Here is a 21,749-nt window from a genome sequence, read left to right as displayed (position 1 = left end):
AGATTGCATGTCAGTGGGAGATTTTCAACTTGAACCTGGATTAAATTCAGGTAGTAAAAGGGAAGCAGTTTGCTTTCTGACACAGACCAAAAAGGGCAAGAGATTGAAGTAAAGGGAACTCGAGTGTGATTTGGTAACTGCCTGGTTGGGGCCACAGCGTGTTAGTTTCTGTGGAAGGGAAAGGAGGATTCTCTGTGTGTGTGTGAGCACATTCTCGATGCACAGCATGGAGGCAGGAAGAGATTTTCCCAGAGTGGCCAACAAGAATTCAGTCTCTGCACTAGAAAGCCTTCTCCATCTTTACCCTCCTGAGTTCTCTCAACGGCAAAATGCATCTTGCTAGCACAGAGGTTCCCAGACTTTCACATCATCTACATGGCATTCATTGGCCAAAAGAAAAACCCAACAGTTTAGTTTATTAAGCAGCTGGGGCCAAGTGACTTAATATGACTTAATGTCCTAACAACTTAGTAGCCATCTGGAAAAATAATAAACATCAATTTAAAAAAAAAGTTTTCATTTCTTTCTCAAATAATGACTTCCTAACAGAATGGGTGACCCTATTGAGTTCATAAAGCGGGGAATCAGATGGAAGGCTGCCACTCTCATGTCCTGCTCCACATTGATCTGAATCTATCTGCTTTCCATCACAGTAATCCCCGAAGACCCAGATTTGTCAATGAGTTTGATGTTGGAACTGTGAATAAGAGCTAGTAGTCCATGTGGAGTTTGGTGAATGTTGAGTAGTACTGTGTTTCCGGGACTCCCCAAGCACACATGGGCAGTGGTTAAGAACACAGGCTTGAAAACTTGCTTGCTGGAACCAGAGTCCTGACTGTACTACTCACTGTGTCACCTTGGGCTAATTATTTTAGCTTTAAGTGTTTCAATCTTCCTGTGTATCCAAAGGGCGGAATAAAAGTATTATCTTATAGGTTTTGGGGGAATCAAGTGAAGTTGCCACCTGTAATGCACTTAGCACAGTAGATGTTCAGGGGACACTGGGTCAGGCTCTGCTCAACACTGTGTGTGGACTTAAGGGCTGACCACACAGCCCTGTTTGCTGGGATTGTCTCAGGTCATGAGATTATTATTAGAACCCTCTCCCAATATGAAATTGCTCTGATTTGGAAGATAAATTATCTGGCAGCCCACTGTTACATTTTTTAACTCATTTAGTGCTCCTACGGAGAAGGCAATGGCACCCCACTCCAGTACTCTTGCCTGGAAAATCCCATGGACGGAGGAGCCTGGTAGGCTGCAGTCCATGAGGTTTCGAAGAGTCGGAAGACTGAGAGACTTCACTTTCACTTTTCACTTTCATGCATTGGAGAAGGAAATGGCAACCCACTCCAGTGTTGCTGCCTGGAAAATCCCAGGGGCGGGGGAGCCTGAGGCCATCTCTGGGGTCGCACAGAGTCGGACATGACTGAAGCGACTTAGCAGCAGCAGCAGCAGTAGCAGTGCTCCTACAGGTTGCAGGAACTGGGATTTGAATCTAAGCAGTCTGGTTATCTGCTTTTTGCCCTAATTTGCCCTGGCCCCTGCTCTTAAGCACTACAGCAGTGCTTCTTAACTGGGGTGAGGGCAGGAGGTAGATGTTATGCGCTCGCGTACACACACACACACTGCCACAGAGACATTTGGTAACCATCCAGAGACATTTTTTGCTTGTCACCCTAGGGGGTTGTTGTGGCGTCCAGTGGGTAGGGGAGAGGCCAGGGCTGCTGCCAAACATCCTGCAGTGCACAGGACAGCTCTGCAGCAAAGACCTGTCTAGCCCCAAGTACCGATAGTGCTGAGGCTGAGAAACCCTGGGCCAGAGGCTGCGTCCTCTTGCGGCCTTGGCACACTCTACCGCTTACTGTTGGCTTCCGCTGTGAAGTCCCACCCTGCAGCAAAAACCAGAAATGTGATTCTTTTCCTGGTAGGAACTTCACCATGAACTCTGTAACCCCTTTCATCAACCCACTGGTGAGGCTCAACGTCGTGCTGTGGCCCCAGGTGTCCACAGCTGCAAAATCCCCTTGTTCCGAGGGGCCGGGTACAGAGTCCCCTCAGTGCACTGACATCACCTGTTCCTCGGAGACAAGGCGGGAGGAAACCACAGAGGTGAGCCCTGGTCGTGACAGCTGGATTCACTGCTCAGGGCCATTGTTAGCATCATGTTTCTTTGCCTCTTCCACGCTTAGATAAACTGGTAGAAATGGAGATGAGGATCCACCAAATATAAATATGGGCGGTCTAGTTTCTGAAATAAATGGAAGGTCATATTGAGGGTGACTCCTGTGCCTATTTATATTTTTAACCAAACAAGAGGAGGGGATTTTTTTCCTGTGTGTGGGTTTTCTTAATTTTCCTCTGGAAAAACTTTATAAAGTTTGTATGAAAATGCTTTCTGGTCTGCAGTTTCCTCTCCAAACTTCTCTGTAGCCAGTCTGTGTATCATCTCTTTATCTATAGATCTATGTCTATCAGGTTTGAAACATAAGTTCTTGCAAAGTCCAGAATATCTCCTTGTACAATTAGGATCTATTCTGGAGCAGAAGGCAAAGGGCACTTACTCCTGTGTAGAGATTTAAAGTCTCCCTCCTGCCTCTGCTCCTCCCATCTTATCAAGGTGTTTAGACCCCAGGCCCCACTGCCCTGAGTATTCACAGCTGAGTAACCACCCCAGCCAGGCCGGTAGGGTGCAGGGAAGGCCACCTCAAGCTCCTTCTTCAAGGAGGCCCATGAGTTCCCAAGTGGACAGGGCACCGAGTGGCCTTCGGATACATGCAAAGTGTAGGACGTGACAGCCACACCGTTCTGAGTAAATAGCAGGAGCTTTCACGTGCCTCCGGCCTGTAATCCCCCTATCCATGTCACACCTATTGGCCAAAACAGAGAAACCCAAGTAGAAAGTGGAAAACGAAAAGCTAAGTCCAAGCGAGACAAGTGATCGGCACCTGGTCATGAAGTATTTGCATACTAAAGGCCCAGGGCAGGCATCTGTCAACCAGGCCTGGTGGCCCAACCACAACTAACACATGCCATGCTGTAGCAAAATTAGAAAAGTGAGCGGACACTAGGAAGAGGCAAGGTGGATGCAGCCAAGGCTCAGAGCTTGGGGAGGAGGGCGGGGCTGGGTCTCGGCCGCTGTTTATACCCCTCAGGCAGGTGTCCTCGGCAGGGAACAACCTGGTGGTTTGCAGGCTTGTGCTGCAAGGGCTCTTCTCCCTGACCCTTCCACTTGTCGGTGGTCTCTGCTTCAGCCCTCAGAGCTGCCCCCCCAACACCTATCACACTGGGGGCGCTGACTGGACAGGAGTGTGTCCCATCAAGCCCACCACTTGCCTGGCGGCTGTGCTCAAGCTCACCGCTGCGGGAATCTCGCCTGAGCAGAGGAAGAGAGGAGAGTAGGGGCCAGCCTTGTGCAACTGTGAGGACTGAGATGTACAATGAGGGTCTGGCGCCGGCCGGACCTCGGTTGTTGGAGACCTAGTGTGACGACACTTCGTTTCCTGAGGCAAACGAAGATGGTGAGGACAGTCCTGAGGAAGCCACTGCTTCCTGAGGGCGTCTTAGGAGCAAACAACTCCAGGAGGGATCAGCCTCACCTCTGAGGTGACTTTGAGGAGAAAGGACAGTGAGGAGCAGGGGGCAGGGCTGGGGGTGTGGGGAGGGCAAGGGAGAATAATAATAATAGAAGCAGTAACAATATTAAGAGCAATCAACACATATGTACATGGTAACTACCATGACCCAGGCACTGTTTTAAGCACTTATTTGTATTAAGCCACTTAATTTTCATAACAATCCTATGAGGTAGTGTAGTGTTTATAACATATGGCTGCAAATTTTTTGACACTCCTCCCTTCAAAAAGTGGAAACTAATTCTCCTCCCCTTGCATGTGAGTGGGACTAACTTTTTGCCTAATGAATGGATGTAGCAGAAATGATACTACTCCACCAGTGAGGTCATTAAAAGCATGTGACCTCTGTCTTGCTCTCTCTCTGGCATCACTTGCTCTGGGGGGAAAGCAACCACCATGTTGTAAGGACACTCAAGCAGCCCACTGAGGGATAAAGTGCAGCCCACATCCAGCACCACTGTGTCAGCCAGGTGAGAAAGTCACTTTGGAAACAGCACTTCCAGCCCCAGCTGAGCCTTTGGGTAACTATGGCCCTGGCCCCTATCTAACCAAACCTCTAGAGAATCCTTATAGCAGAGTCACCCAGATAAGCTGCTACTGAATCCCTGAACCATAGAAACTTAGAGATAATACATGTTCATTGTTGTTCTAAGCCACTAACTTTGGGGAAAATTTGTTTCATATTATAGCAAAGATAATGAATGCAAGTGGGTACTTTTAAAAGCACATTTTACAGACGTGGAAACAGAAGCCTAGAGAAGTAACGGAATTTGCCTAAGGTCCTCATAAGTATGGTCTGAAACCAGCCCGTCTGGCTCCAGATTCCATGTTCTGCACACTGTGGTGAACCTGCCAGGACTTGAAACCATGAGAAAACAGAAGCTTGCCCAGGAGGCGGGGCCCAGTGGACTCAGCAGTGGTTCCTCCGCTGACTGCTCCTGGTCCTGCCCGTTTTATCAGCTGGCTGTAGTCCTCCTGTCCAAACTGGGAGTCAGCAGGAGCCTTTTCAGTACATTTCCTTCCTGCTTGAATTGGCCAGAATTAATTCCTATTGCTGTCGCCAAGACGGCTAACCTTGGAAGATCTGCCCTCCCCAAACCTTGTTGTTTAAAGGTGGTCTTTACTTTAGTGGCAACCAGATTGCCTCTAAGATAGGACCTTAAACTCACAAAAGGGAATTTGGTGATCACCTGGCTCCATTCTTCCAAGGAAAAGCCGCAACTACAAATTTTTGTACTCAGAAAAGCAATTCAGATAAGGTCCATTTCTACATAAACGGCAGCTTTTCTCTGTGGCCCCCTCTCCCTGAGGAGCCACACTGGCCACTCTAGGAAGGAAAGTGGTCCACTTAACACACACTGATGGTTCCATCCTTACCACATGCCAGGCACCAGACCAGGCTCTAGAAATGTGAAGATGGGGGGTGGATGATACCATCACAATCCCAAAAGAGCCTTCTGCAACCCAAGATGTGGCTTTATTGAAATTCTGTGTATCCCAAGGAGACCATTGGCCAAGGTCTTACACAGTATATTGCAAGATTCCTCTTGCATCACTTATTTTTTTAAAAAAAAACTTTATTCCTTCTATGTTTCTGATTATAAAACAGTAAGATCTGGAAAATATAAGAAATAATTCAGAGAAAATAAACATAAACAAATATAAGAAATAACTCAGAGATAACCCTGTGAAATTTTGCTGGGTAGATTTCCAGCGTTTTTTTCTATGCATCTGAGGCTGGCTGTAGGCATATAGTACTTTACAAATTGGGGGTCAGGGTACACCCATGAATTTGTAATATGCATTTTTAAAATTGCCTGGAACATTATTTTCCTGCTTTGTACTTCAGTTCCCCTAATGCAAAAGGCTGCCCCATGACACACCTCTTCCTGCCGAGAGCGTGCCTGCAGGTGGGGCAAACACCCAACCACACATACCCTCCAGCAATGGCTCTCAGACATCCATCCTTGCTTCCCTTTCCACTGGTTTAAAGTGAAACAAGAAAAATATAGGCCACGTAGTTTTTCATTGGGGGTTTCCCTGATAGCTCAATGGTAAAGAATCCACCTGCCTATGCAGGAGTCTCAGGTTCGATCCCTGGGTTGGGAAAATCCCCTGGAGAAAGAAATTGCAACCCGTTCTAGTATTCTTGCCTGGTAAATCCCATAGACAGAGGAGCCTAGCAGGCTATAGTCCATAGGATTGCAAAGAGCCAGACACGACTTAGCAACTAAACAAGTTTTTCTCAAAGCTAAATATGTCCACTTTTAATTGTAAAATTATGTTCTGCTCACTTTTATGCTAAGCTTCTTTTTCTTTTAGGACAAAGTATCTTTAGAAGAAACAATCCTATGTAAAAAGGTTGACCTGTGTAAAGATCCTATGAGGACTTCTCTGATGGTCCAGCGGTTAAGACTCTTCCTGCCAATGCAGGGGACACGATGGGTTCGAGCCCTGGTTGGGGAAGATTCCACATGCCTCAGGACAGCTAAGTCTGTGCACCACAATTACTGAGCCCACACTCCAGAGGCCGACCGGACCCTGGGATACGAGAAACCACGGCAACGTGAAGCCTGCACACAGCAACTAGAGTAGCCCCCACTCGCCACGACTAGAGAAAGCCTGCACACAGCAGTGGAGACCCAGCACGGTCAAAAATACATAAATAAGTGCATTTTTTAAATGGACTAAATATTTAAAATCGCTTACTTCTTCCTTTGGAGAAAAAACAAAAACAAAAACAAAAACCTATGAGATTTGTTAAGATTTATAATAGAAAATATTATCCTGACCCGTGAGGTCCCAAAGACCAGGAACTTCTGCTCCAGGCCTCCAGGAAAACTCAGTCCAGGCTCAGCAGCCCAGACCATGACAATAATAAGGATGCGTGAATTTATAGAAGAAAAGACCTCCACATTAAAAACCCTCTCGTGTTCATGCTCTGATCTCCTCCTAAGGACAGTTATCCAGGGCAGGTAGTGTAGTTTCTCATTCTACACATGAGGCAGTGGAAGGCCCCAGCAGGGCAAGGGGAGGGGGTCCAGCTTCCATGGCTGGTTAGGCCCAACGGAGCAGACCCAGGTTGCTGACTGCCATCCCAGTGACCTTGGACAGGTTCTTAGACGGGCTCTTTTTGGAGCCACAGCAGTTTTGAGGTGACACCAGGTCCCACTCAGAATAGAGATAGGCAGTTGCAGTATCAAACTTGATGGAATATTCTGAAATTCCTCTCCAGGAACCACGAAGTTACAACCCACTTAAGTGGCCAGAAACCCAGGCCTGGGGGCTTCTTCTGCCACTGCTGGGGAGGTGCAGACTCTGGGGAATCTAGGCACAAGCAGCTGCAAGCCCAGCAATGAAGGGTGTCAGGAAATGCCTGGTCATACGGGTGGCAGCCTCCCAGGCTGGATGTTGGTTCTGAGGCTGATGGGTAGCCTTTCAGGAAGGGCTCCAGGGGGTAATGAAAGGGGTCCCCAGAGCCTAGGCAGCTGGTTTATGGGACATACTATAATGGGCAGAGTGCTGGACCCACCCAAGAGCCCAGTTCAGGAGCTGCCTGCCCTCGGGCACAGCCATCACCTTCTGGAGCCTCAGCTTCTTGTCTCACAAATGAAAATATTAAACAAAATAAATTCTAGAAACCTAGCTGCCAGCAAGGGTCTGGTGGCAGAGCTGGGGAATACTTTTAAAGCTGCTCCACACTGCCCCCTCGTGGCATCTGACTATGGTCCCTCAAAGCTCAGGTGTGCATCCATCCATCAATCCATCTTTTCTTCTTTCCATTCGAAAACACTAACAGGCACTCTGCCAGTTGTTGAGGATGCCAAAGCAAATGATATATAGTCCCTGTCTTAAGTCTGTGGGGAACTCACAAAACACAGATAAAATATGGGACCAACCCCTGGGTGAATGTCATGGAGATAGGTGGGGCTAGTAGCGGGCCCTCCCGGGAGACTCAAGCAGGATGCACAAAGGAGCTGGTGGGTCACTCAACAGACAAGCACTGAGGACAGAAATGAACTGGGGTGGAGGGCGAGGCAAGTACATACATGTCACTGAAGGGGGAAGGCAGACGTGGAAGAGTCGAGGAACATGCGCATCAGTCCCCACCCAGCGTTTCACCCCGCTTTGTCCAGAACTGTGGGTTCCTAACAGACTTGGTCACCTGAAGTGTGGAGCAGGGACTGATCTGGGGCATTGACCTTAGTTTGCTTTCTGGGCTTTTCTAAAGGAGAAACTTCCTAGAGCAGTTCCTCAACTCTCCCCCAGAACAGGGTTCTCTATCTGGGATAAGATCCAGTGCTTAAAGAAATGACTTCGGTCTTTGCAGCCTAGTTTTGGTAGCTGAATTCATCTCTGAGGCTGCTTTAATGGACCCTTGCTTCTGTAGAGGGAAACCAGAACTGAGTCCTGAGGGGAGAGGATGTGACAAATCATAGCCCAATGACGATACAGGAGATGAATTAGGAGAAAGTGCTGTCCCCAGGGGCCTGGTGTGTCTCTGAGGAGCATATCAGCTCTTAGATTTCAGAGAGTGTGGGGATTAGACAGCCCTGGGTCCACATCTGAGGTGGGGAGCGGGGGGTAATAACCACCTGAAGGAACAGAACCGCAAGGAGAAGTGGGGACCAGGTAGTACTTGGAGCTGTGGTCTGACTTCAGTCAAATGCGGAGACTGGGCTCCTGCTGCGGGCAGGGGCTTGAACGACAGTTCTTTGGATGTTTAAGGATGAAGACACTGTGGAAAAGAGACCTTGAGACAGGTCTTATGCCTGTTTCACACATGTATATGCGTGTGCACACATACACACACAGTACAGAGACGCTGTTGGGGGATATATACCTACCTGATGGCTGCCCTTTTGAACCCCATCCTGTAATTGGAAAGTTTCCCGCACTGTGGGTCCTGCCTCCCCAAGGTCAGAGGCTGACACCGGCTTTCTCAGCTCCCTTGCAGCAAGACTGTATCCTAGGTTTAGCCCAATCAGACACCCCATGACTGACTTGGCCTCCAGGAGAGGACATGAGGAAGCTGGGGCGGCAGAGAATTCACTCTGGGGTGAGTGTTTAGGGCACTGTGGTGGGGGTTCCAGCACCCAGTGACCACACCAACAGTGGGAGCTGAGCATGACATCTGTGCAGACTGGGAAGTGTCCAAAACCAATTCTCTGGACCCACTTCAGAGATCTTGTAAGCTACATTAATGCCTTTTTGGTTTAATCCAGCAGAGTAGGTTTGTATGTGAATTTTGCTCCTCCTGTACTAAGGATTATTCCTTAATCTCAGAGCCCTCTGACCTGGCTTCATCAGAGTCCTAGCTCTCTGGGAAAATGCTCAGGCTTACCTGAGCATTGGCTGAGTGCAGGCCCCAAGTCCTTACTTTCTTTAACCACTACAGGAACAAGGCTGTAAGTCCTCGCCAACTTTCTCCTACTTTACTTTCCCTCTCTCCAAGTTGTGTTGCAAAATCAGCCAGTTCTGTCTTGCCAACCACGTCACCTCCACTTTTTCTTCCTCTCTTGAAACTTCTGCTATTTCTAACAATTGCCAACAGAAAGTTTTTCCAGGGCCTGGCACTGAAGGGGACCCTTAGGGAGTAAGGGTGTGTGTGAGTGCATGAGAAGGGAGGTCGGGGTGGGACCGGCTACCAGAGAATTAAGAAAGAGAAGCTCCTGGTTGAAGTTGCTGACACAGTACGTTCTCTTTTCTCACAACTTAGGAATCTATTCTCTATACTATTATGCATGGAGCAGTCTCTTTCCTTCTTTGGGGGATGGTGGTGAGGAGCTGAGATTTCTGAAGTCAGTCTTTTCTAAATTGTTAAAAAATCATAGCTTTTACTGACAAGCACATGATATGATTGACTCATGTAAATCTCAGAAAATCCCTTGTGGGAGGTGAGCAGCACTTTACTATTTGTGTCCCCATCTTATAGCTAAGAAAACTGAGACCAGGACTTCCCCGGTGGTCCAGGGGTTGAGAATCCGCCTGCCAGTGCAAGGGACACAGGTTTGATCCCTGCTCCAGAAAGATCCCACATGCCACGCAACAGCTAAGCCCATGTACCACAACTACTGCAACAAGAAAAGGCACTGCAGTGAGACTCAGGAATCACAACTAGAGAAAGCCCACACACAACAATGAAGACCCAACACAGCCAAAAGTCAATAAACACATTAAAAAATTTTTTTAAAGAAAAGAGAACTGAAACCAGAGAATACCCTGTCAGGAGTCTTGGTTGGAAATTCAACTCAAAGTTAAACAAACAAAAAGAAGGAGGAGGAAGAGGAGGGTAAAGGTGGGACGAGGGAGGAGGAGAGAAGGGAAAAGCCATGTTCTGATTCAGGTAAGCAGAAAGGCCAGTAGGTGGATCCAGCTTTAGGCACACAGGATCCAGGGACCCAAACAACTTATTTGGGTGTCTGTCAGCCTCCTGACTCTCTTCTCTGAACTGGCTCTGTTTCAGGCAGCTCATCCCCTCATGGGAGCACAGAGGGCACAGCAGCTCTTGCCCACTTCCTACAAATTCAAAAACTCTTTTCTAACATTTTGGGCAGAATTCCCCACGATGGCTCTCATTGGCTGGGTTGAGGTCATGTGCTCACCCCTGGAATCGGGACCAAGTCTGAGAAAGGGCAGATTCCACAGAGAAAAGTCAGAATGCTGAGACCAGAGGTGGGCAGGGACTCTGGGTAGGCTAAAGCCATAGAGGTAGAGGGGTCCACAATGGTAACATGAAAAGTGGATGTGTCAGTTCACTCCAAAGCTACCATCTGGCTGAAACTGTAGGCGAGACTCCAACAGAGAACAAGCTGGCCCCCTTGATGCACAAAACCACGATAGGCAGTAATACATTTTTGTGTGACTTCGGCATCTAAGGTCCAGGAATGGGCCAGCAGGTCTGTGCTCGAGTGCTGGTTTCATCCTAATGAGCTGGGTTGACCTTGCAGATTTAACCACTTCAGTTCAGTTCAGTCGTTCAGTCATGTCCAACCCTTTGTGATCCCATGGACTGCAGCACGCCAGGCCTCCCTGTCCATCACCAACTCCTGGAATTTACTCAAACTCACGTCCACTGAGTCAGTGATGCCATCCAACCATCTCATCCTCTGTCGTCCCCTTCTCCTCCTGCCTTCAATCTTTCCCAGGATCAGGGTCTTTTCAAATGAGTCAGTTCTTCACATCAGGAGGCCAAAGTATTGGAGTTTCAGCTTCAGCATCAGTCCTTCCAATGAATATTCAGGACTGATTTCCTTTAGGATGAACTAGTTGGATCTCCTTGCAGTCCAAGGGACTCTCAAGAGTCTTCTCCAACACCACAGTTCAAAAACATCAGTTCTTCGGAGCTCAGCTTTCTTTATAGTCCAACTCTCACATCTATACATGACCACTGGAAAAACCATAGCTTTGACTAGATGGACCTTTGTTGGCAAAGTAATGTCTCTGCTTTTTAATATGCTGTCTAGGTTGGTCATAGCTTTTCTTCCAAGGAGTAAGCATCTATTAATTTTATGGCTGCAATCACCCTCTGCAGTGATTTTGGAGCCCAGAAAAATAAAGTCTGTCACTGTTTCCAGTTTCCCCATCTATTTGCCATGAAGTGATGGGACTGGATGCCATGATCTTAGTTTTCTGTGATCTTAGTTTTCTGAATGTTGAGTTTTAAGCCAACTTTTTCACTCTCCTCTTTCACTTTCATCAAGAGGCTCTTTAGTTCTTCTTCACTTCCTGCCATAAGGGTGGTGTCATGTGCATATCTGAGGTTTACTGATATTTCTCCCAGCAATCTTGATTCCAGCTTGTGTTTCATACACCCCAGCGTTTCTCATGAGGTACTTTGCATATAAGTTAAATAAGCAGGGTGACAATATACAACCTTGACGTACTCCTTTCCTGATTTGGAACTGATCTGTTGTTCCATGTCCAGTTGTAACTGTTGCTTCCTGACCTGCATACAGATTTCTCAGGAGACAGGTCAGGTGGTCTGGTATTCTCCTCTTTTTAAGAATTTTCTACAGTTTGTTGTGATCCACATAGTAAAAGGCTTTGGCATAGTCAATAAAGCAGATGTTTTTCTGGAACTCTCTTGCTTTTTCCATGATTCAGCGGATGTTGGCAATTTGATCTCTGGTTCCTCTGCCTTTTCTAAAATCAGCTTGAACATCTGGAAGTTCATGGTTCACGTATTATTGAAGCCTGGCTTGGAGAATTTTGAGCGTTACTAGTGTGTGAGATGAGTGCAACTGTGTGGTAGTTTGAACATTCTTTGGCATTGCTTTTCTTAGGGATTGGAATGAAAACTGACTTTTTCCAGCCCTGTGGCCACTGCTGAGTTTTCCAGATTTGCTGGCATAGTGAGTGCAGCACTTTCACAGCATCATCTTTTAGGATTTGAAAGAGCTCAACTGGAATTCCATCACTTCCACTAGCTTTGTTCGTAGTGATGCTTCATAAGGCCCACTTGACTTCGCATTCCAGGATGTCTGGCTCCAGGTGAGTGGTCACACCATCGTGATTATCTGGGTCGTGAAGATCTTTTTTGTATAGTTCTTCTGTATATCCCTTGGTATCTTTAATTTTCTTAACGAGATGTCTAGTTTTTCCCATTCTATTGTTTTCCTCTATTTCTTTGCATTGATCACTGAGGAAGGCTTTCTTACTTAGACTCTCACTTTTCTCATTTACAAAACAGAAATAATAATACCTGTCCAATCTCCCTCATTGAATTGTTGTAGAAATGAAATTCAGTTCAGTTCAGTTGCTCAGTCGCGTCCAACTCTGCAACCCCATGAACTGCAGCACGCCAGGCCTACCTATCCATCATCAACTCCAAGAGTTCACTCAAACTCACGTCCATCGAGTCGGTGATGCCATCCAGCCATCTCATCTCTGTCGTCCCCTCTCCTCCTGCCCTCAATCCCTCCCAGCATCAGAGTCTTTTCCAATGAGTCAACTCTTCGCATGAGGTGGCCAAAGTACTGGAGTTTCAGCTTTAGCATCGTTCCTTCCAAAGAAATCCCAGGGCTGATCTCCTTTAGAATGGACTGGTTGGATCTCCTTGCAGTCCAAAGGACTCTCAAGAGTCTTCTCCAACACCACAGTTCAAAATGTTATACCTTGAATTAAAAAGCACTTTGAAGAGTCAAATATAAGGTATTATATTATTCTTGACGGGCGCGCTGCGACGGGCGCGCTAAAGCGCAGGCGGCTGCGACGGGCGCGCTAAAGCGCGGCCGAGAGGAGCCACCCCACGTCCGAGGTCAGGGGCAGAAGCCGGGAGGACCCCGTGCCCGAAGGGCGGTGGCCAAGAGGAGTTACCCCATGTCCGAGGTCAGGGGCAGAGGCCGAGAGTACCAGACTGCGACGGGGCAGGAACGGCCGAGAGGAGCTACCCCGCGTCCGAGGTCAGGGGGGGTGGCCCAGAGGAGATACCCAGCATCCGAGGCCAGGGGTGGCGACGAGAGGAGTTACCCCGCATCTGAGGTCAGGGGCGGCAACGAGAGGAGTAACCCAGCGTCTGAGGTCAGGGGCGGCGGCCGGGAGGAGATACCCCACGCCCCAAGCCCAAGGCCGGGGCAGCGGCCGGGACCACCAACCCCATGTCCAAGGAGCCGTGGCTGCGTGGGCGCAGGAGGGCCTAGAGGAGCTATCCCACATTGAAAGTCAGGAAGGGCGGCAGTGAGTAGATACCTCTTGTCCAAGGTAAGGAGCAATGGCTGCGCTTTGCTGGAGCAGCCCTGAAGAGATACCCCACACCCAAGGTAAGAGAAACCCAAATAAGATGGTAGGTGTTGCAAGAGGGCATCAGAGGGCAAACACACTGAAGCCATACTCACAGAAAACTAGTCAATCTAATCACACTAGGACCACAGCCTTGTCTAGCTCAATGAAACTAAGCCATGCCTATGGGGCCACCCAGGATGGGCAGGTCATGGTGGAGGGATCTGACAGAATGTGGTCTGCTGGAGAAGGGAATGGCAAACCACTTCAGTATTCTTGCCTTGAGAACCCCATGAACAGTATGAAAAGGCAAAATGATAGGATACTGAAAGAGAAACTCCCCAGGTCAGTAGGTGCCCAATATGCTCCTGGAGATCAGTGGAGAAATAACTCCAGAAAGAATGAAGGGATGGAGCCAAAGCAAAAATGATACCCCGCTGTGGATGAGATTGGTGCTAGAAGCAAGGTCCGATGCTGTAAAGAGCAATATTGCATAGGAACCTGGAATGTCAGGTCCATGAATCAAGGCAAATTGGAAGTGGTCAAACAAGAGATGGCAAGAGTGAATGTCGACATTCTAGGCATCAGAAAACTCAAATGGACTGGAATGGGTGAATTTAACTCAGATGACCATTATATCTACTACTGCGGGCAGGAATCCCTCAGAAGAAATGGAGTGGCCATCATGGTCAACAAAAGAGTCCGAAATGCAGTACTTGGATGCAATCTCAAAAACGACAGAATGATCTCTGTTCGTTTCCAAGGCAAACCATTCAATATCACAGTAATCCAAGTCTATGCCCCAACCAGTAACGCTGAAGAAGCTGAAGTTGAATGGTTCAATGAAGACCTACAAGACCTTTTAGAACTAACACCCAAAAAAGATGTCCTTTTCATTATAGGGGACTGGAATGCAAAAGTAGGAAGTCAAGAAACACCTGGAGTAACAGGCAAATTTGGCCTGGGAATACGGAATGAAGCAGGGCAAAGACTAATAGAGTTTTGCCAAGAAAATGCACTGGTCACAGCAAACACCCTCTTCCAACAACACAAGAGAAGACTCTATACATGGACATCACCAGATGGTCAACACCGAAATCAGACTGATTATATTCTTTGCAGCCAAAGATGGAGAAGCTCTATACAGTCAGCAAAAACAAGACCAGGAGCTGACTGTGGCTGAGACCATGAACTCCTTATTGCCATATTCAGACTTAAATTGACGAAAGTAGGGAAAACCACTAGGCCATTCAGGTATGACCTAAATCAAATCCCTTATGATTATACAGTAGAAGTGAGAAATAGATTTAAGGGCCTAGATCTGATAGATAGAGTGCCTGATGAACTATAGAATGAGGTTCGTGACACTGTACAGGAGACAGGGATCAAGACCATCCCCATGGAAAAGAAATGCAAAAAAGCAAAATGGCTGTCTGGGGAGGCCTTACAAATAGCTGTGAAAAGAAGAGAAGTGAAAAGCAAAGGAGAAAAGGAAAGATATAAACATCTGAATGCAGAGTTCCAAAGAATAGCAAGAAGAGATAAGAAAGCCTTCTTCAGCAATCAATGCAAAGAAATAGAGGAAAACAACAGAATGGGAAAGACTAGGGATCTCTTTAAGAAAATCAGAGATACCAAAGGAACATTTCATGCAAAGATGGGCTCGATAAAGGACAGAAATGGTATGGACCTAACAGAAGCAGAAGATAATAAGAAGAGATGGCAAGAATACACAGAAGAACTGTACAAAAAAGATCTTCACGACCCAGATAATCACGATGGTGTGATCACTGACCTAGAGCCAGACATCCTGGAATGTGAAGTCAAGTGGGCCTTAGGAAGCATCACTACGAACAAAGCTAGTGGAGGTGACAGGATTCCAGTTGAGCTATTCCAAATCCTGAAAGATGATGCTGTGAAAGTGCTGCACTCAATGTGCCAGCAATTTTGGAAAATTCAGCAGTGGCCACAGGACTGGAAAAGGTCAGTTTTCATTCCAATCCCAAAGAAAGGCAATGCCAAAGAATGCTCAAACTACCACACAATTGCACTCATCTCACACGCTAGTAAAGTAATGCTCAAAATTCTCCAAGCCAGGCTTCAGCAATATGTGAACCGTGAACTTCCTGATGTTCAAGCTGGTTTTAGAAAAGGCAGAGGAACCAGAGATCAAATTGCCAACATCTGCTGGATCATGGAAAAAGCAAGAGAGTTCCAGAAAAACATCTATTTCTGCTTTATTGACTATGCCAAAGACTTTGACTGTGTGGATCACAAGAAACTGTGGAAAATTCTGAAAGAGATGGGAATACCAGGCCACCTGATCTGCCTCTTGAGAAATTTGAATGCAGGTGAGGAAGCAACAGTTAGAACTGGACATGGAACAACAGACTGGTTCCAAATAGGAAAAGGAGTTCGTCAAGGCTGTATATTGTCACCCTGCTTCTTTAACTTATATGCAGAGTACATCATGAGAAACGCTGGACTGGAAGAAACACAAGCTGGAATCAAGATTGCCGGGAGAAATATCAATAACCTCAGATATGCAGATGACACCAACCTTATGGCAGAAAGTGAAGAGGAACTAGAAAGCCTCTTGATGAAAGTGAAAGTGGAGAGTGAAAAAGTTGGCTTAAAGCTCAACATTCAGAAAACAAAGATCATGGCATCCGGTCTCATCATTTCATGGGAAATAGATGGGGAAACAGTGGAAACAGTGTCAGACTTTATTTTTCTGGGCTCCAAAATCACTGCAGATGGTGACTGCAGCCATGAAATTAAGACGCTTACTCCTTGGAAGGAAAGTTATGACCAACCTAGATAGCATATTCAAAAGCAGAGACATTACTTTGCCAACAAAGGTCCGTCTAGTCAAGGCTATGGTTTTTCCTGTGGTCATGTATGGATGTGAGAGTTGGACTGTGAAGAAGGCTGAGCGCCGAAGAATTTATGCTTTTGAAGTGCAGTGTTGGAGAATACTCTTGAGAGTCCCTTGGACTGCAAGGAGATCCAACCAGTCCATTCTGAAGGAGATCAGCCCTGGGATTTCTTTGGAAGGAATGATGCTAAACCTGAAACTCCAGTACTTTGGCCACCTCATGCAAAGAGTTGACTCATTGGAAAAGACTCTGATGCTGGGAGGGATTGGGGGCAAGAGGAGAAGGGATGACAGAGGATGAGATGGCTGGATGGCATCACTGACTCGATGGACGTGAGTCTGAGTGAACTCCACGAGTTGGTGATGGACAGGGAGGCCTGGCGTGCTGCGATTCATGGGGTTGCAAAGAGTTGGACACGACTGAGTGATATGATCTGATGCTTACCTTCTATTTGGTTTGTTGAAACTAGCTTAAAGTCCTCTATATTTTCCTAATTCCCTTCTTGATCTGTCTTTTAAAATATTCATTACAAAAGTAATACATACTATAAACAATTTTAAAAATATAAAGAATAAAAAAATTTTTTAAAGAAAAAAACCTATAATCCCCCTCACCCTCAAAAAATTACTATTAACATTTTGGTATTACTTCTTTCTTGTCCCTTTTCCTGTGTGTATGGATACAGTATGGCTTTTTGTGGTAAAGGTGGCACATATAATACAGTTTTAAAACCTACTCTTTTCCTATAAATAATGTTGTGAACATTATACAGGACATTAAATAGTTTTGCATAACATCAATTTAATGGCAGAATGGCCTTTCATTATGCAACAAAACCCTTATTGTTAGACATTTGAATTGTCTCATTCTTCCCTGTTAGCAAAAATACTACAACACAGGGACTTGCCTGGTGGTCCAGTGATTAACACTGCCTCCCAATGTGAGGGACGTCGGTTCGATTCCTGGTTGGTGGACAGACTGCATGGCCGCGGGACAACTAAGCCTGTGTGCTACAACTAGAGAGTTGCCCAAACACTGCAACTACTGAGTCCGTGCATTCTAGAGCCTAAGCTCCACAACAAGAGAAGCCCAGGCACAGAAACAGTCACAAAAAATCTATATGGCATATTCTAATAACTTGGACTGCAAGGAGATCCAACCAGTCCATCCTAAAGGAGATCAGTTCTGGGTGTTCATTGGAAGGACTGATGTTAAAGCTCCAATACTTTGGCCACCTGATGCAAAGAGCGGACTCATTTGAAGAGATGCTGGGAAAGATTGAAGGCAGGAGGAGAAGGGGACGGCAGAGGATGAGATGGTTGGATGGCATCACTGACTCAATGGACATGAGTTTGGGTGAACTCTGGGAATTGCTGATGGACAGGGAGGCCTGGCGAGCTGCGGTTCATGGGGTCGCAAAGGGTCGGACACAACTGAGTGATTGAACTGAACTGAATAACCATTTGTCCATACTCATGGCTATTTCCTTAGAATATTTTCTAGATGTGGAATTTCTGGGTCAAATATTTTGCAAAACTCTAAGACTTTTGGCATCTATTGCATACCCAGAAAGTCTGTACCAAATTATACTCCTGTGAGTGGCAGATACACGTCCATTTCTGTATCAGCTACTTTAGCTGATGTTATCATGTTTTTAAAATTCTTACAACTTTGCTATCCTTTTCCATTTTCAATTTAGACTTATGATTCCTTCCTCTTGATTACTTTCTGCTAGTGGAGCCTCTGTCTCCCTCCTGCCTCTAGGTGCCAAAGAGTTCTGAGCCTAAGCAACTGAGGAAAAATCTATAGTGTGCAGAGCCAGGAGTCAGAAGACCAAAGTCCACACTCCACGCCCACATTTAAAAGCTGTGTGACTTTTGGTAAGTCACTTAATTTCCCTGAGTGACAGTGTCCATGTCTGTTACTTAGAGATCTACACTTGCCCCTGGTTTGCCTGCCTTCTGGGCTGTGAAAGAGCACACGAGAAGTGGAGCACACATACACATCTGGGATGCTTCATACGTGCTCACTTAGCTTTGTCCACTGTAACAACCAGTCTCCTAAATGTCCCCAAGGAAGGATGCTTCCTGGTATTTATTCCCTTGCATGCAGAAACTCTCCTTGAATCTATGCTGGTCCTGTGTCCAATTTTTAAGTAGCAGGATGCAGAGGAAGTGACACTGTGTGACTTTCAAGGCTGAACCTTCTGACTTAAACTGTAGGAGAGATTCCAACACAGAAAAAACCTTGATGGCCCCATCAACAGGTAATACATTTTTGTTTTATGAAACTAGGTTTGGGGCTGTACTGTTACACTGTAATGAGTGAGCAAAACACCCATCAAATTTTCTTCTAGTACCTGAATCTGGGAGTGAGTTTAAAGCTTAATCGTAAAAAGTTGTTGTCTTTGGAACCAGATAGCCTGGTTCTCAATTTTTGCCAGCACCCTCTTAGCAGCTCCATATTGGGTAAATTATTAAACTCTCTGAGCCTTACTATACCAATCAGTGAAATGGGTATACTAGTACCTGTGTCACGCTGCTGGTAAGATCAAATTAGACAATGTGCATAAAGCCTTCAGCACAACAGCAGGCACGTAGTCCTCAATACACTTCAACTATTGTGGCTGTCCGCCCCCTGACCTTCTTCTCTGAACTGGCTCTGTTTCAGGCAGCTCATCCACTCATGGGAGCACGGAAGTCATAGTGGCTCTTGCCTACTTCCTACAAACTCAGAAAAAATCTTTGCTGATTAAGTGCCTCATTTATTTGGCTCCTTTAATTAAAGTTCTTAAAAAGTATACATCAAACTACCCTAAATTTTTTTTACCTCTTGCCTCATTCATTATCACTGTGACACCGCCTCTGGGCATGGAGATGCCCGGTCTTGGAGATGTAGTTTTGGTTAAAATGCCAAAGCCAGACTTAAGATAGTCTACATGGATTTCCAAAAGTAAGTTTCCTTAAAGAAATGTTTTATATACATTGATGTCACTGATCAAATATTTACTTGATTTATGGTCACATTCTTGAAGTATGCTATATGGTCTCTTTTTGCACCCATGTTTATTTAAAGGTTGAATCATACTTCTTGTTCCTCAATGGCTCTACTAAAAATTCTAAAGAGTCAGGTATTTCTTAAAGACAGTGGTTAAAGACAGTCATATGACTGAAATCACTATTTCAAATGGACCCTCATTCAATTGCTCTAAAAATGTCTGTTGAGCACCTGCTTTGTGCCAGACCCTGCCTAGGCACCAGAGATGAAAAGGGAAGACAATTTCTGGGTCTTAAGAAGCTTATAGTCTATTGGGAGGTGGCATGGAAGAAGGGAGAGAGTGACAGGCAAAGGGAAAATTATTATAATATTGAGAGGAAAAGGCTGTGGAAGAGGGTGATGTAGGAATCATGGAAGCTCAGAGAACATTTCCTGCCTTATCTTTAACCAGGGTTGCTGGTGAGGGTATGAGATAGTGGGCGAGATGGTGGGACAGGCTTCCACCCAGGAGCCATTCCCCAGCCACTTCTTCTCTAACATCTAGGGGTGGCCAATGAGACAAGAGGGAAGAGGGCAGAGCACAACCTTTGAAAAAAAATTACACTGCCATTTAGGACACGACATAAACTGGTTAAAACCGATTAGGCCCAAGATGGAAGAAGACGTGACTTCCAACAACCCTTAAGCCTCATTATACGCATATTGTAATACACTGGCATATGCTAATAACATGCCCACAGGTGCCATGACAGGTCCCAGGCCAACCAGAAAAGGCGAAAAAGTGGGCAGTGGCCCAATTCCTGGAAACTCCTGCCCCTTCTCCAAGATAATTGGAATAATCTTCCCACTCATTAGCCTATGAAATTAAGCAGCCCATAAAAACCACCCCTGGTACCCACCACCCTCGAACCCCCTACCCCCACACTCTCACCTCCCCAGACGGCCCACACTCCATGACGGGTGTTCCCCCAGGACCCCTCTTCCCTCCTGAGAGGACCGCATTCTGCCTATGGAACGTGTATCTCTCTCAGTGAGCCTGCTTTCCCTTTACTCTGGCTTACTTGTGAATTCTGTCCTGTGCCAAACCAAGGACTCTCACTTGGCACCTGTCCCAGAAACTCACCCAAGACCTGAGACACGACCGTCCTCTCGACACATTTTCCTGTAACCTCTTTACAGAGGATATTAACAAGACTACTTCTTACCTATCACGTTGCCTCACTGAATTCCTTCCCATGTGGAGACATAAAGAACCTGAGCTTCACTAAGTCCCAAAACTAGTTGCATAGTTTCGATTGAAGACTGTGAACAGTCCCATTGGAGGTGTGCAGTTTCACCACATTTGTGTATGTGCTCACTCAGTCGTGTTCAACTCTTTGCAACCCCATGGACTATAGCCTGCCAGGCTCCTCTGTCCATGGGATTCTCCAGGCAAGAATTTTGGAGCAGGTTACCATTTCCTTCTCCATAGTATCTTCCCCAGCCAGGGATCAAACTTGTGTTTCCTGCGTCTCCTGCATTGGCAGGTGTATTCTTCACCACTGAACCACCTGGGAAGCCCACAGATCAGATCAGATCAGATCAGTCGCTCAGTCATGTCCGACTCTTTGCAACCCCATGAATCGCAGCACGCCAGGCCTCCCTGTCCATCACCAACTCCCGGAGTTCACTGAGACTCACGTCCATCGAGTCAGTGATGCCATCCAGCCCATAAGGGGCACACAATTCTAACCTGTTCTTCACGTCTGCTTTGCTGGGACCATTCTTGGCAGCCATCTTGCAGGAGGGGCAGTGGAACCAAGATCTGACCAATAGGAATGTGAGCAGAGTGCGTTACTTCCGGTCTGGCACCACACCATCTCATAACTGTGCCAGACCGGAAGTGGATGAGATGGTGTGGTAGCTTTCATCACTCTTACCCTGCTTCTTTGACGTAGGGGGCCTCGTGTTCCAGGTACTGTAACTATAAAATGAAAGAGGGTCCCCCGGCCCTCCTAAATTGTGAGATGAAAGAAACCTGTACTTAAGCCACTGAGATTTCGGGGCTTCCTTGGTAAGGGAGCCTAGCCTGGCTCATCCTGATACATTGTAATCCAGTTCTAGTCAGTGAGATCCAAGGGAAGTGTACTGTGCAGTTTCCCGGTGGCTATTTCCACTTGCAACACATTTCCTTTACTGAAGAAAAGGAGAGAAAGGTATAAGGAGTGCTCATTCATTGCCCTGGCCAGCTGTTGGTTTCTCAGTTTTGTGGAAAAAAAGAAAAAAAAAAAAGATTTGTCTCATTAGATTGTGATGCTGGTAATTGCAATATTCACTGTGAGCATGAGTAGGGAACAGAGGGTTACACAGAGCCTTAAGGTGGTGAAATTGCTGGTCTAAACTAGGATTATTTGATTCCAGACTTCTTTTTTTAACAAACAATAAGTGCCCTGATGGTGTCAGGGCTTCTGAATGCACCTGCCCTCATACTAGTTACGAAGAGAATGAGAAGTGTGGTTATAATGGATGAATAAAATGA

Source organism: Bos javanicus, chromosome 26 (genome assembly GCF_032452875.1).
Source record: "Bos javanicus breed banteng chromosome 26, ARS-OSU_banteng_1.0, whole genome shotgun sequence".
Classification (NCBI taxonomy): Eukaryota; Metazoa; Chordata; class Mammalia; order Artiodactyla; family Bovidae; genus Bos; species Bos javanicus.
This window is presented reverse-complemented; position numbering follows the sequence as displayed.